This window comes from Mesoplodon densirostris, chromosome 5 (assembly GCF_025265405.1).
Source record: "Mesoplodon densirostris isolate mMesDen1 chromosome 5, mMesDen1 primary haplotype, whole genome shotgun sequence".
Classification (NCBI taxonomy): Eukaryota; Metazoa; Chordata; class Mammalia; order Artiodactyla; family Ziphiidae; genus Mesoplodon; species Mesoplodon densirostris.
Genome location: NC_082665.1, coordinates 43,720,135 through 43,732,350, shown reverse-complemented (window position 1 = coordinate 43,732,350; position 12,216 = coordinate 43,720,135). Strand labels below are relative to the sequence as shown.

General features: G+C 37.7%; 1 pseudogene; it reads right to left on the bottom strand.

The window, feature by feature from the left end:
• Positions 1-10,838: 10,838 nt before the first annotated feature.
• On the bottom strand, positions 10,839-11,840 carry LOC132490984 (14-3-3 protein theta-like; annotated as a pseudogene).
• Positions 11,841-12,216: the final 376 nt, after the last annotated feature.

The following is a 12,216-nucleotide window of genomic DNA, read 5'->3' as shown; positions in this document are numbered from 1 at the left end:
ACAGGGCTTTGTCAACTCTTTAGCTTCCTTTCATAATATATATAGAGTTTTTAGCTCACTAATTAGCTAGCACTCTAGATAACTTATTAAGACAAATTTGTGCCAGAAGGTATGGGATAAACTACAAATGTTCATGAATCTGTTTTGTTGGTGTAGTTTCCAGAAGTCCAGTAGCTTGGATTTTTCAGAATACTCTTTCTAAAGTAAAAGGTATGACCAGCCTCAAAAGAATAAGCACATGGGACTTCCCTGGTGGCACAGTGGTTAAGAAGCCACCTGCCATTGCAGGGGACATGGGTTTGAGCCATGGTCCAGGAAGATCTTACATGCTGTGGAGCAACTAAGCCCATGCACCACAACTACAGAGCCTGCGCTCTAGAGTCCGTGAGCAACAGCTACTGAGCCCGCATGCCACAACTGCTGAAGCCTGCACGCCTAGAGCCCATGCTCCGCGATAAGAGAAGCCACCACAATGAGAAGCTCACACACCACAACGGAGAGTAGCCCCCGCTCGCCGCAACTAGAGGAAGCCCGCGCACAGCAACGAAGACCCAACACAGCCAAAAATAAATAAATAAATAAACAAACAAACAAATAGACTTATTTTTTTTAAAAAAAGAATAAGCACAATGTTTCATGGGTGTGTATGGATTTTAGAGGCAAAATATCCTGTATTTGGGTGAGCTGTTTATACCCAGACACCAGGCACCTAATGTGCCTGTTTTCAGTGTGATCTGGAGAGAGAAATTTCACTTTATCAGATTTAGGTTGTAATATAATTGTGCTTCTACTAGGCATAATGACTCAGTAGTTAAAATGGTTTTGGAATTGTCTTTGATGTACAGGTGCTATATGATGTTCCTGGTAACCCCAGAAAGAAAATCAGAAAAATCCCTAGGGTAAGACCATACCCTCCTCTTTTGGCAAATGTTCTACATTAGAAAAGCAGCTCCAGGCTTGTAGCTGGACCCTTGTACAGACTAAATGACTGAACATGAGATACCTAATGACCACATGAACCAAACTGCCCATTATGGCAATAATTCAACAAACCTTAGCATTGGAGGTCAACAGGCAGCATTCCCTTATAAAGTAAATGTAAGATATACAAAGCAAAGTTCTATGAGGCCCTGAAGACATGCGTGAACTGCATAAGCACATAACTAAGACTCATGGCACCTATTCCTACTATTTCACTTCCTCTATCTCTCAACCCACATTTGTGGTCTCATGGAAAGTTCCCTATGACAAGTTAATAAAAGAAGAAAAGGTGTGGGCCTTATTCATGGATGGATCTACAGTAAACTAGAACCAGATGGAAGTATACGACTAGTGCTCTCCAATCCCCCTCAGAAATGGGCCTCAAAAGCAGGGGAAAGGAAAACCTTCCTGTATGGAAGTGGCTCTCCACATTATGGGAAGGGAGAATAACCTCGCATGGATCTGCTAGAAAGGAACCTAGAAAAAAGTCAGAAAGTTAATGAAAAAGTGGTCTAGTAAAAGATAAATGAGAAAGATTGCTGGAATCATGACAAGATTCATAACTTAAAAGGAATTAGTGTGTAAGAAAAAAAGACTCATTCTCCTATTCTTAAATAAAACAAAAAGCAAATGTTTCTAAAAATATAGAGAAAATGAGCACCATGAGAAAAATGAAATAATTTCTTTTTAAAAATCTGCTGTCAATTATAGTCACTCTGTGACTCAGCTAAATTTCCCATTATAATTGTTTTCAGTTTCCTTGATTTGAAGGGAGCAATTGCCAACACTTGCTTAAATTTAGATCAGTGCAACAATATGCTGAACTGTATTCTTGATTATATAGGAGCATAGTGATCAATAATTATTTCTGCCCCTTTTAGAAATGCTAGAAACCTGTCTTAAATGTTACGTTGCTGAATAGGTCAAGGATCATTATCATACAGAAGCAGGAATTCATGGTCTGAATAAGTGCACCTTAACATTCTGAGTCTTGCTACTTAATGGATCCAGATAAATGATTACTTAGGGCCAGTTGCAGGGTCATGCCAAGGCTCTTGAGCTCAGGATCATTTCAAGGGCCTACAATTAGGACAGCCTAATTATCCGGTGACTTAAATGACCCAAGTTTTACCAAAGCCTATGCCAACTTCAGTCCATCTTAGCATTTATCTCCTATAATTAATAAATTTATAATTAAGTAGCTTAGATTCTTTCTCTGATTATTAAGACTCAAAGACCTCTCTGTCAGAGGTCACAACAACATTGATCAAAAGTCTGCATTCATTTATTATGATTAGAAAACATATTATTTAACCAACAAAAAGTAAAAAAATACTAAGAAATATTATCAAGACCATTAAAGAGGAATATGTCTGTCCATACACAAATTTTTTAAAAAATATTTCCTTTTTACTTAGGAATCCAACAGAAAAGTCCTCTCTGTTTCATAAAAAAGCACAAGTTGAGCATAGGGGGAAGCTGTCATTGTGCCTTTTTAAATTCACTTTCAACATACTCTTAAATAAAGAACAAAAAGAATATTCTTACTCTCTGCTACATGGAAGTTAGAATTCCTTCATTCATGTATAAAAATTATTTGGCTTGAACTGTGCATACAGTATAGGACATGCAATTGTTTGAGGCAGGAATACCCATTAGAGAGGCTATACAAAGTCTGTTCCTGCCCTTGAACCTCCTAGAACCTGGTAAAGACTGATTGGATGCCTGCTCTGAGGTAAATCTCCAGCCCCACAAACAGTTAAACTCATAACTCCCTCAAGTACATGCATTCACAGGTACACAGGCAGCATTTAACTCTCAATTCTTATGTCCAGGCTCTGTTCTCCCTCAGGTGAGAACAGCCAAAGTATTCTCTAGTCCAAAAGTCCAACAGAATAGCTAGGACTTGTAAATATAGCAGTAGATAATCTTTACCTGCAATGTTAGAGATCATTTCTATGTGATTTCCCTGGCCCTTTCACCTACACGGGAGCACACTTTGGAACTCTGACTGTTATCCAGCATTGCACTTTTAGAAGTTTGTAACTACCACTCAAAATAAATAAATTTAAAATAATAAGTGGGAAAATGAGAACTTGTTAAAGTGTTTAATAAATTTGCAGCTAAAAAATGGTATTGAATTTGATTGGTCTAACTCTGTGATTAGAATGTGATTTGTGATGAAAGTATATTCTTGGGAACATCTCAGATTTCAGGTCATCTAATCAGATTCCTAACAGTTCTTCACTGACTAGCATCAGGTCCTACAAATTTACCTAAGAAAATACTTTTATTTAACACATTTTTATCACCAAAAACTGGACCTAGGGCTTCCCTGGTGGCACAGTGGTTAAGAATCACCTGCCAATGCAGGGGACACGGGTTCGAGCCCTGGTCCAGGAAGATCCCACATGCCGTGGAGCAACTAAGCCCATGCACCACAACTACTGAGCCTGTGCTCTAGAGCCCGAGAGCCACAACTACTGAGCCCGCAAGCCACAACTACTGAAGCCCGCATGCCTAGAGCCGTGCTCTGCAACAAGAGAAGCCATTGCAATGAGAAGCCCATGCACTGCAGCGAAGAGTAGTCACCGCTCGCTGCAACTAGAGACAGCCCATGCATAGCAACAAAGACCCAACACAGCCAAAAATAAATAAATAAAATACATAAATTTATTTAAAAAAATAACTGGACCTAAAGGCTTTAATAAGTGGTTTAGTTTTAGAATGTGGTTCTTCTGAAAGTCATCAAACTGATACATGCATCAGAAATTTATATCTGGGACTTCCCTGGTGGTCCAGTGGTTAAGACTCAGTGCTTCCACTGCAGGGGGCAAGGATTCAATCCCTGGTCAGGGAACTAAGATCCCAGATGCCGTGCAGCCAAAAAAAATTAAAAATTGTATCAGATTATTCATAAGAGTGTAAGTAATATCCTTAGGCCATTTAATGTAGAACATGAAGTTCACAGTGGTGGGTACATGGTGAAACCAAGACCTCAGATCATTTTGTTTCCAGGGACTAGAATAAAATGCTATAAGGATTTAAATCCTAAGATTTTATTTGGTTGGTCAGATGCAGAGAATAAACTATGAAAACAGAATAGAACTATTGAAATTATTAATTTGGAATTCTCATGTATTTTTTTCTGCACACATAAATTATGTCCTCCCTGAATAATAAAGTATTCTTTATATTTTAAATTGCATAGACCACTTGCAAATGGATACAATGTATTAAAGGGCTACATTGTACAATGTAAAACACATTAGTGATTATTAGAAACAGTTTTCTTAAAATCTCCCAAAATATTATTATGAATCCATGTTCATAAATTCTAAACTTTGTAAAAACGGATCTAGGCCATCCTTGAAACTGTCACTCATTTTTTAGATGCTTAGTAAACAGAACCAGCTATGATTCTGATGGCTATGAAAGTAGATATAATACCTTTTCTTCTTTCTCTTATAGTCTTCTGTATATCTCTATGTTCAACAAATATAAAGATATGTTCCCATCAAACTACCAATGGCATTTTTCACAGAAGTAGAACAAAAAATTTCACAATTTTTTATGGAAACACGAAAGACCCCAAAGAGCCAAAGCAATCTTGAGAAAGAAAAATGGAGCTGGAGGAACCAAGCTCCCTGACTTCAGACTATACTACAAAGTTATAGTAATCAAGACAGTATGGTACTGGCACTAAAACAGAAATATAGATCAATGGAACAGGATAGAAAGCCCAGAGATAAACCCACGCACATATGGTCATCTTATTTTTGATAAAGAAGGCAAGATTATATAATAGAGAAAAGACAGTCTCTTCAATAAGTGGTGCTGAGAAAACTGGACAGGTACATGTAAAAGAATGAAATTAGAACACTCCTTTAACACCATTCACAAAAATAAACTCAAAATGGATTAAAGACCTAAATGTAAGGCCAGACACTATAAAACTCTTAGAGGAAAACATAGGAAGAACACTCTATGACATAAATCACAGCAAGATCCTTTTGGACCCACCTCCTACAGTAATGGAAATTTAAAAAATATAAACAAATGGGACATAATGAAACTCAAAAGCTTTTACACAGCAAAGGAAACCATAAATAAGATGAAAAGACAACACTCAGAATGGGAGAAAATACTTGCAAATGAAGCAACTGACAAAGGATTAATCTCCAAAATATACAAACAGCTCATGCAGCTCAATGAAAAAAACAAACAACCCAATCCAAAAATGGGCAGAAGACTTAAATAGACACTTCTCCAAAGAAGACATACAGATGGCCAACAAACACATGACAAAATGCTCAACATCACTACTTACTAGAGAAATGCAAATCAAAACTACAATGAGGTATCACCTCACACCAGTCAGAATGGCCATCATCACAAAATCTACAAACAATAAATGCTGGAGAGGGTGTGGAGAAAAGGGAACCCTCTGGCACTGTTGGTGGGAATGTAAATTGATACAGCCACTATGGAGAACAGTATGGAAGTTCCTTAAAAAACTAAAAATAGAACTACCATACGACCCAGCAATCCCACTACTAGGCATATACCCTGAGAAAACCATAATTCAAACATATTCATGTAGTATAATATTCATTGCAGCTCTATTTACAATAGCCAGGACATGGAAGCAACCTAAGTGTCCATCGACAGATGAATGGATCAAGAAGATGTGGCACATATATACAGTGGAATATTACTCAGCCATAAAAAGAAACTAAATTGAGTTATTTGTAGTGAGGTAGATGGACCTAGAGTGTCCTACAGAGTGAAGTAAGTCAGAAAGAGAAAAACAAATACCATATGTTAACACATATATATGGAATTTAAAATAAAAAGAAAAAATTGGTTCCAAAGAACCTAGCGGCAGAACAGGAATTAAGACGCAGACGTAGAGAATGGACTTGAGGACAAGGGGAGGGGGAAGGGTAAGCTGGGACGAAGTGAGAGAGTGGCATGGACTTATATATAGTACCAAATGTAAAATAGATAGCTAGTGGGAAGCACCCACATAGCACAGGGAGATCAGCTCGGTGCTTTGTGACCACCTAGAGGGGTAGGATAGGGAGGGTGGGAGTGAGACACAAGAGGGAGGAGATATGGGGATATATGTATATGTATAGCTGATTTACTTTGTTATAATGCAAAAACTAACACACCATTGTAATGCAATTATACTCTAATAAAGGTGTTAAAAAACAAAAAGATATGTTCCCAAATTATTTGTAATATTTCACAAGGCTTCCTCCATAATGTTCTATGGTTGTTATTCTTATTTGGAAGGAATGGATGTTGAGGAGAAAAGGATTCGTTCACTTAACTATAGAACATTTTTACTTCTGGAACTTCTAAATAGAGATGATAAGAAATACACAGCAACAATAGAAGGAACCATTTCTTAGGAAAATGTATAGCAAATATTTTAAAGAATTTAAAATATATAAAAAGAATATACTTTTACTGTTTAATGATCCTGACCTGGTGAATTTAGGAATAAATGGTAAACTTACCAGGCCTTTGATAGAAAGTAAAAAAATAAAAGCACCTCAGGAGATTTTAAATTAAAAGTTTAAAAATCACTATTATTAAGTAATGTAGGGCTTCCCTGGTGGTGCAGTGGTTGAGTCCACCTGCCAATGCCGGGGACACGGGTTCAATTCCTAGCCCGGGAGGATCCCATATGCCGCAGAGCTGCTGAGCCCATGCACCACAGCTGCTGGGCCTGCACTCTGGAGCCCTTGAGCCACAGCTACTGAGCCCACATGCTGCATCTGCTGAGGCCTGCGTGCCTGGAGCCCATGCTCCACAACAAGAGAAGCCACAGCAGTGAGAGGCCTGCACACCACAACGAGGAGTGGCCCCCACTTGCCACAACTAGAGAAAGCCCCCGCATGGCAACAAAGACCCAACACAGCCAAAAAAAAAAATAAAAACACATAAATAAATAAATTTATTTAAAAATAAAAAGAAATGTAAACATATACTTAAGGTGTCATAAGAGTAGGAATGGGGACAGAAGGAAGCAAAGGAATGTTAATAAAGTCAATACATGTAAAATAAGTACATGCCTTGTATAAGTCTCAAGATAGCAAGTTTTTATACTTTAAAAGTCAGTTGAAATGTACATTTCCAGTCTTCCTCCCCAGAGATTCTGAGTCTTTTGTTGTCTTACCCTTGACAGGCCATAGGTGATACAATTGGCCATTTACTAGTAATGCAGTGCATAGAAGCACAAGAGATATCCTAGTGAAACCCCTGGATGGTCCCCAGATGTACTCCTTTCTGCTCCCATTGTGTGACATCAACCTGAATACTTCATGATATACTTCATTACTTCTGATATTACAGGAGCTCCTGTGTTTGTTTGCTGGTCCACGGTCAGGAGGAGGAGCTGAAAGCAGTTTGTTCCTACTCACAACATCCAGTTCAGTGAAATTCTCTGTCCCCTGGCTGACTGAGTGTTACCTCCCTGAAAACCACAATCCTCAATAGATGTTGATAGGAACTAATCCTATTTTCAACATGTAGTGCCTAGAACTGTATATTTTAGCTTTAGGGGATGCCCCAACAGAACATAAACTTAGTTGCTTACATAATGGCCTCCTAGGGAACAGCGCCTTACCCCTACAGGGTATTGTCCCTAAACCAGTGCTTTGGCTAAGCCTTTAGCAGTACATTCCGTCATCCTAGTAGGTCAGTTGCATGCAGAAGACCAGTGGATCCTATCGTTATGCTTTTTATTTTTGTGCCTCCTTTACCATCAAATGGACCTTGGTCTGAAGCAACATCCTTTGGGATAACGTGTTAATAAATCAGACATTCTATAAGCACTCAGATGGTGGTGGGGGTGGACACATTGTTGATAAGAAGAACCAGCCCATAGCTAGAGTAAATATTGATTGTAATTAAAAAAAAAAACCTGCTATCTCCTCCAAGACAGAAGGGGCCCAATGTTATCCCTCTGTGATCAGTAGCTAGTTGGTTTTCTCAAGGATTGGTGCCATATCAATCTCTGCAGCCAACTGAATAGTCATTCAGAAAGAAGCAGTAGCTAATAAACCCTGGTAAAGGGAGAATATGCTATAGAGTCCATGCATTGCCTCTATGCCTTCCACAATGGCTACTCTATGTATGGGCCCATTGTATCATCTTGTGCTGGCATTTTAGGATTCAGATCTAAGCACTTTACCACTCTTTCAGTTAGTAGTGGGGAATGATCCATGAAGCTAAAGGTAGGAGTTGAAGTGAAAGGGTAGTAAATACCATGGGAATCTGGACTACTTATTCAAGTAATTTTCTTGTGCCTTCTGGACCTAAGCTGGTTCAATCTCAATTATAAAATTTCTATTAGCCAAAGGGTTGTTGTACTCACAGTGGAATTTATGACCCAGAGAATCTGACAGTATCCAGGTTATTCCAGGTAGCAGTCATTAAAGCTATCACTTGCTTAGGTTAATGTAATCTACCTAATCTATTTGGTTTTTCATGTACTAGAAAGATAAAATAAACAGAGAAATTATGGGAACCACCACATCTGACTTTTTCAAGTTATAGATGGCATAGATTCTGAAATTTGTGTATTTTGTATGTTGTAAGAGAGAGAAATCCAACCTAATTTTCTTCTGGCTGTTTTCACATTAAATAAACTATTCTTTCTCACTGGATTCATATTTCATCTTAGACATACATAAATTATCATGTATACCAGAATCTATTTACAGACTGCCTTTACAGACCAGTTCTACTGATTTACTCCTATACTAATAATATGTGGATTTGATTGCAGTAACTTTGTAGTATGTTCTGAAAACTGATAAGTAAATCCCAACTCAATATATTTATTGGTAATAAAATTTTTGGCTAATCTGAACCATACAGTCTTACAGAACATCTTGAGGTTATTTTATTCGATCTATATCTCTTCAAACAGTGTTTGAATTCTAAAATATTAGTCAAAGAAAATGTAACATATACATTGTCTTCTCATCTAAGAACATGACTGTATTTCCTTTTGCCGTATCTTATTTTATATCTATTAAATTTAAAATCTGTTTTCCTTGAGTTCCATAGCTTTCTTGGTAAAGTTATTCTTAAAGATTCAATGGTTTGGTACTAGTGTAAATGACATTTGTCTCCAATCTCTATTATAGATCTGTATTTCCAGAATCAAAGAAAGCTATTGCTATTTGTTGTATTAATAACACTACATTACCACATTATCTTATTAGTTTAACAGCTTTACTGAAATATAATTAAAGTAAAATAAACTGCACGTATTTAAAGTGCACATTTAATAAGATTTGGAATGTGTATGTACCTGTGAAACAATCAAGATATTGACTATACTGATCACTCCCAAAAGTTTTCTTATGCCCTTTATCACACCTCTTTCCCACCCCATTCACTCCTGTCCTCATTCTACTGCCCCATTTCCAACTATTCTGCTTTTTGTCACTAGAGATTAGTTTGCATCTTCCAGAATGCTATGTAAGTGGTATTTAACATTATGTACTGATTTTAGCCTGATTTCATTCACTCAGGATAGCTATTTTCAGAATCACTCTTTTTGTAACAGGTATCAGTAATTCATTTCTTCTGATTGAAGAAGAGTGTTCCATTATGTTTGTTTAGTCATTAACCTGTTGATGACTACTTGGTTTGTTACCAGTTTTTGAACATTAGAAATAAAGTTGTTATAAACATCTATGTATAGTAGGTCTTGGTATGGACTATGCTTTCATTACTATGTGTGGAATGCAGAGCAAAATGCCTAGATCTCATGGTAGGTGAATGATAAACTTTTTAAGAAACTGTCAAACATTTTCCAAAATTGTTGTACAATTTTACATTCTCACCAGCAGCGTATGAGACTTCCAGTTTATTCATATCCTCATCAACACTTGGTATGGTCAGTCTTTTTAGTTTTAGACATTCTTACAGGTTTACAGTGGTATCACACTGTAATTTTAATTTGCATTTCCCTAATAAAGTTGAGTATCTTTTTTGTGCTTATTTGCTATCCATATGTTTTCTTTTTTGCAAGAACTTGTTCAAATCTTTTGCCACTTTTTTTTTTGGTTTATAAAATGTAATTTTATTTTATGTTGCTCTGCTATTACATAGGGCATAACATTTTCACAAGGCTTTTTTTTGGGACTACAGTCAATGATTATTAGAGCAACATACAATAGTGGTCCAACTCTCTAAATAACAATCACTAGACAAACTGGACACCCTCTCACATGTGTACAAATCTGCGTGGAAAAGTACTAAAGTTTTAGACTTGGACTTGTGTACTTTATTTCCCCTTTCTAGTGTATTAAGAAATGACATGCACTTTCACTTGCCAAAAGCAATGTTTGTATTTTGGCAGCAACGTGCTACTTCTATTACATAGTAAAGTGAATACCAGAACTACAAAGGCAGGAGATGTAAGTGAATTTTTATTGGGAAGGGAAGTTGTCAACTTAAACAGCAGCAAATGAAGAGTGAATGAGGAAACTACCTGTTGTCACAGATACACAAGACCTCCATCATATATGACACAGGAGGCATTTTAATTTGTGACCCCCAGCCTCAAAATGTCAAATGTTTTTCCATTCAATCTAATACTTCTGGATTCCTACCAAAAAGGAATATATTAAGAGGATGGAAATGTTGCTTACTGAAAGAAAATCCTCAAAGAAGAGTAAGGGAGGGAATGTAGAAATCAAGAAGTTATGTAGAACACTCTTTAAATTGTAATTAACTACATTTTCATATCTTCATAGTAATACAAAACACAGTCACAGGCAGAACTGGTTCAGGTTACTTAAATACCAGATAGATTTTTAGTCCTCTACATAAGTGTTTGGAAGTTACTTGTGTTTATATGAAATGAAGCTATTAATACTTTTCTACAGCAGTAACTGCACACTAGGAAGGCCACGACAAACACAAATCAAGGAATGGAGTTTTCCCCAAGCTGCAGTGTGAAAAGACTATAAACAGTTGATTCCATACACATGAATGTGTTTCTTTGCTATAGGAAATCCAAATGGAATAAGGAATGGAGATGAGTAAAAAGGTTTCTTGAGGGGAAGAAGGATGACACCCTGTATGCACTTAGTTCTCTGCCCCTTCTGCGCCATCACATTCTTCTCCTGCACTGTCTGAGGTCCATTATGTTAGGTTGTCTCTAAGCAACTGCATGATGAGGGTGCTGTCTTTGTATGAGTCTTCATTCAGTGTATCAAGTTCTGCAATGGCCTCATCAAAAGCCGTTTTAGCCAGTGTGCAGGCAAGTTCTGGGTTATTAAGGATCTCATAGTAAAATACAGAAAAGTTAAGAGCCAGTCCCAGGCGTATTGGATGTGTGGGTTGCATCTCTTTCTTGCTTATATCAATAGCCTCTTGGTAAGCTCCTTGGGAATTATCTATCATTTGTTTCTGATCATTACCACAAGCAACTTCAGCAAGGTACCGGAAGTAATCTCCCTTCATCTTCAGATAGAAGACCTTACTCTCTGGATTAGTTGCATTGGTTATTAAATACTTATCCAACAATTCCAGGACCGTGGTGCAGGTGGACCTCAGTTTGGACTCCACTTTCTCCTGATAGTCTTTAATCGGCTGCAACTTCTTGTCGGAGGTGTTGGTCTTCTGCTCGTTGCTCGAGATGACCCTCCAGGCGGACGTGTGGCCCCCAACCACGTTCTTGTAGGCCACCGAGAGCAGGGTGCATCCTCGTTGGACAGCCCCGCGCCCTGCTCCGTCACGGCTTTCATGCAGGTGGCCATGTCGTTGTAGAGCTTGGCCTGCTCGGCCAGCTTGGCCGCCTGGATCAGCTCCCTCTTTTCCATGGGGCCGGGAGCAGGACAGCGAGGGCAAGCACCAACCCAGATGGCGAGCAGGAGTCTTTTTTGCCACTTTTAAATTGGATTTTTGTTATTTTATTATTCAGATTTGAGTTCCAAATATATTCTGGCAATCATTCCTTTATCAGATATGTGATTGGCAAATATTTTCTCCCAGTCGTTGGCTTGTATTTTCATTCTTTTAACAGTCTTTCAAAGAACAGAAATTTTTAATTTTGATGAAGTTTAACTTATTAATTTGTTTTTTTATGGATCATGCTATTGATGTTGCAACACAGAGTCACAAAGGTTTTTCCCTTATGTTGTCATCTAGAAGATTTACAGTTTTAGGTTTTTAGTCTAGGTTGATGATACATTTTAA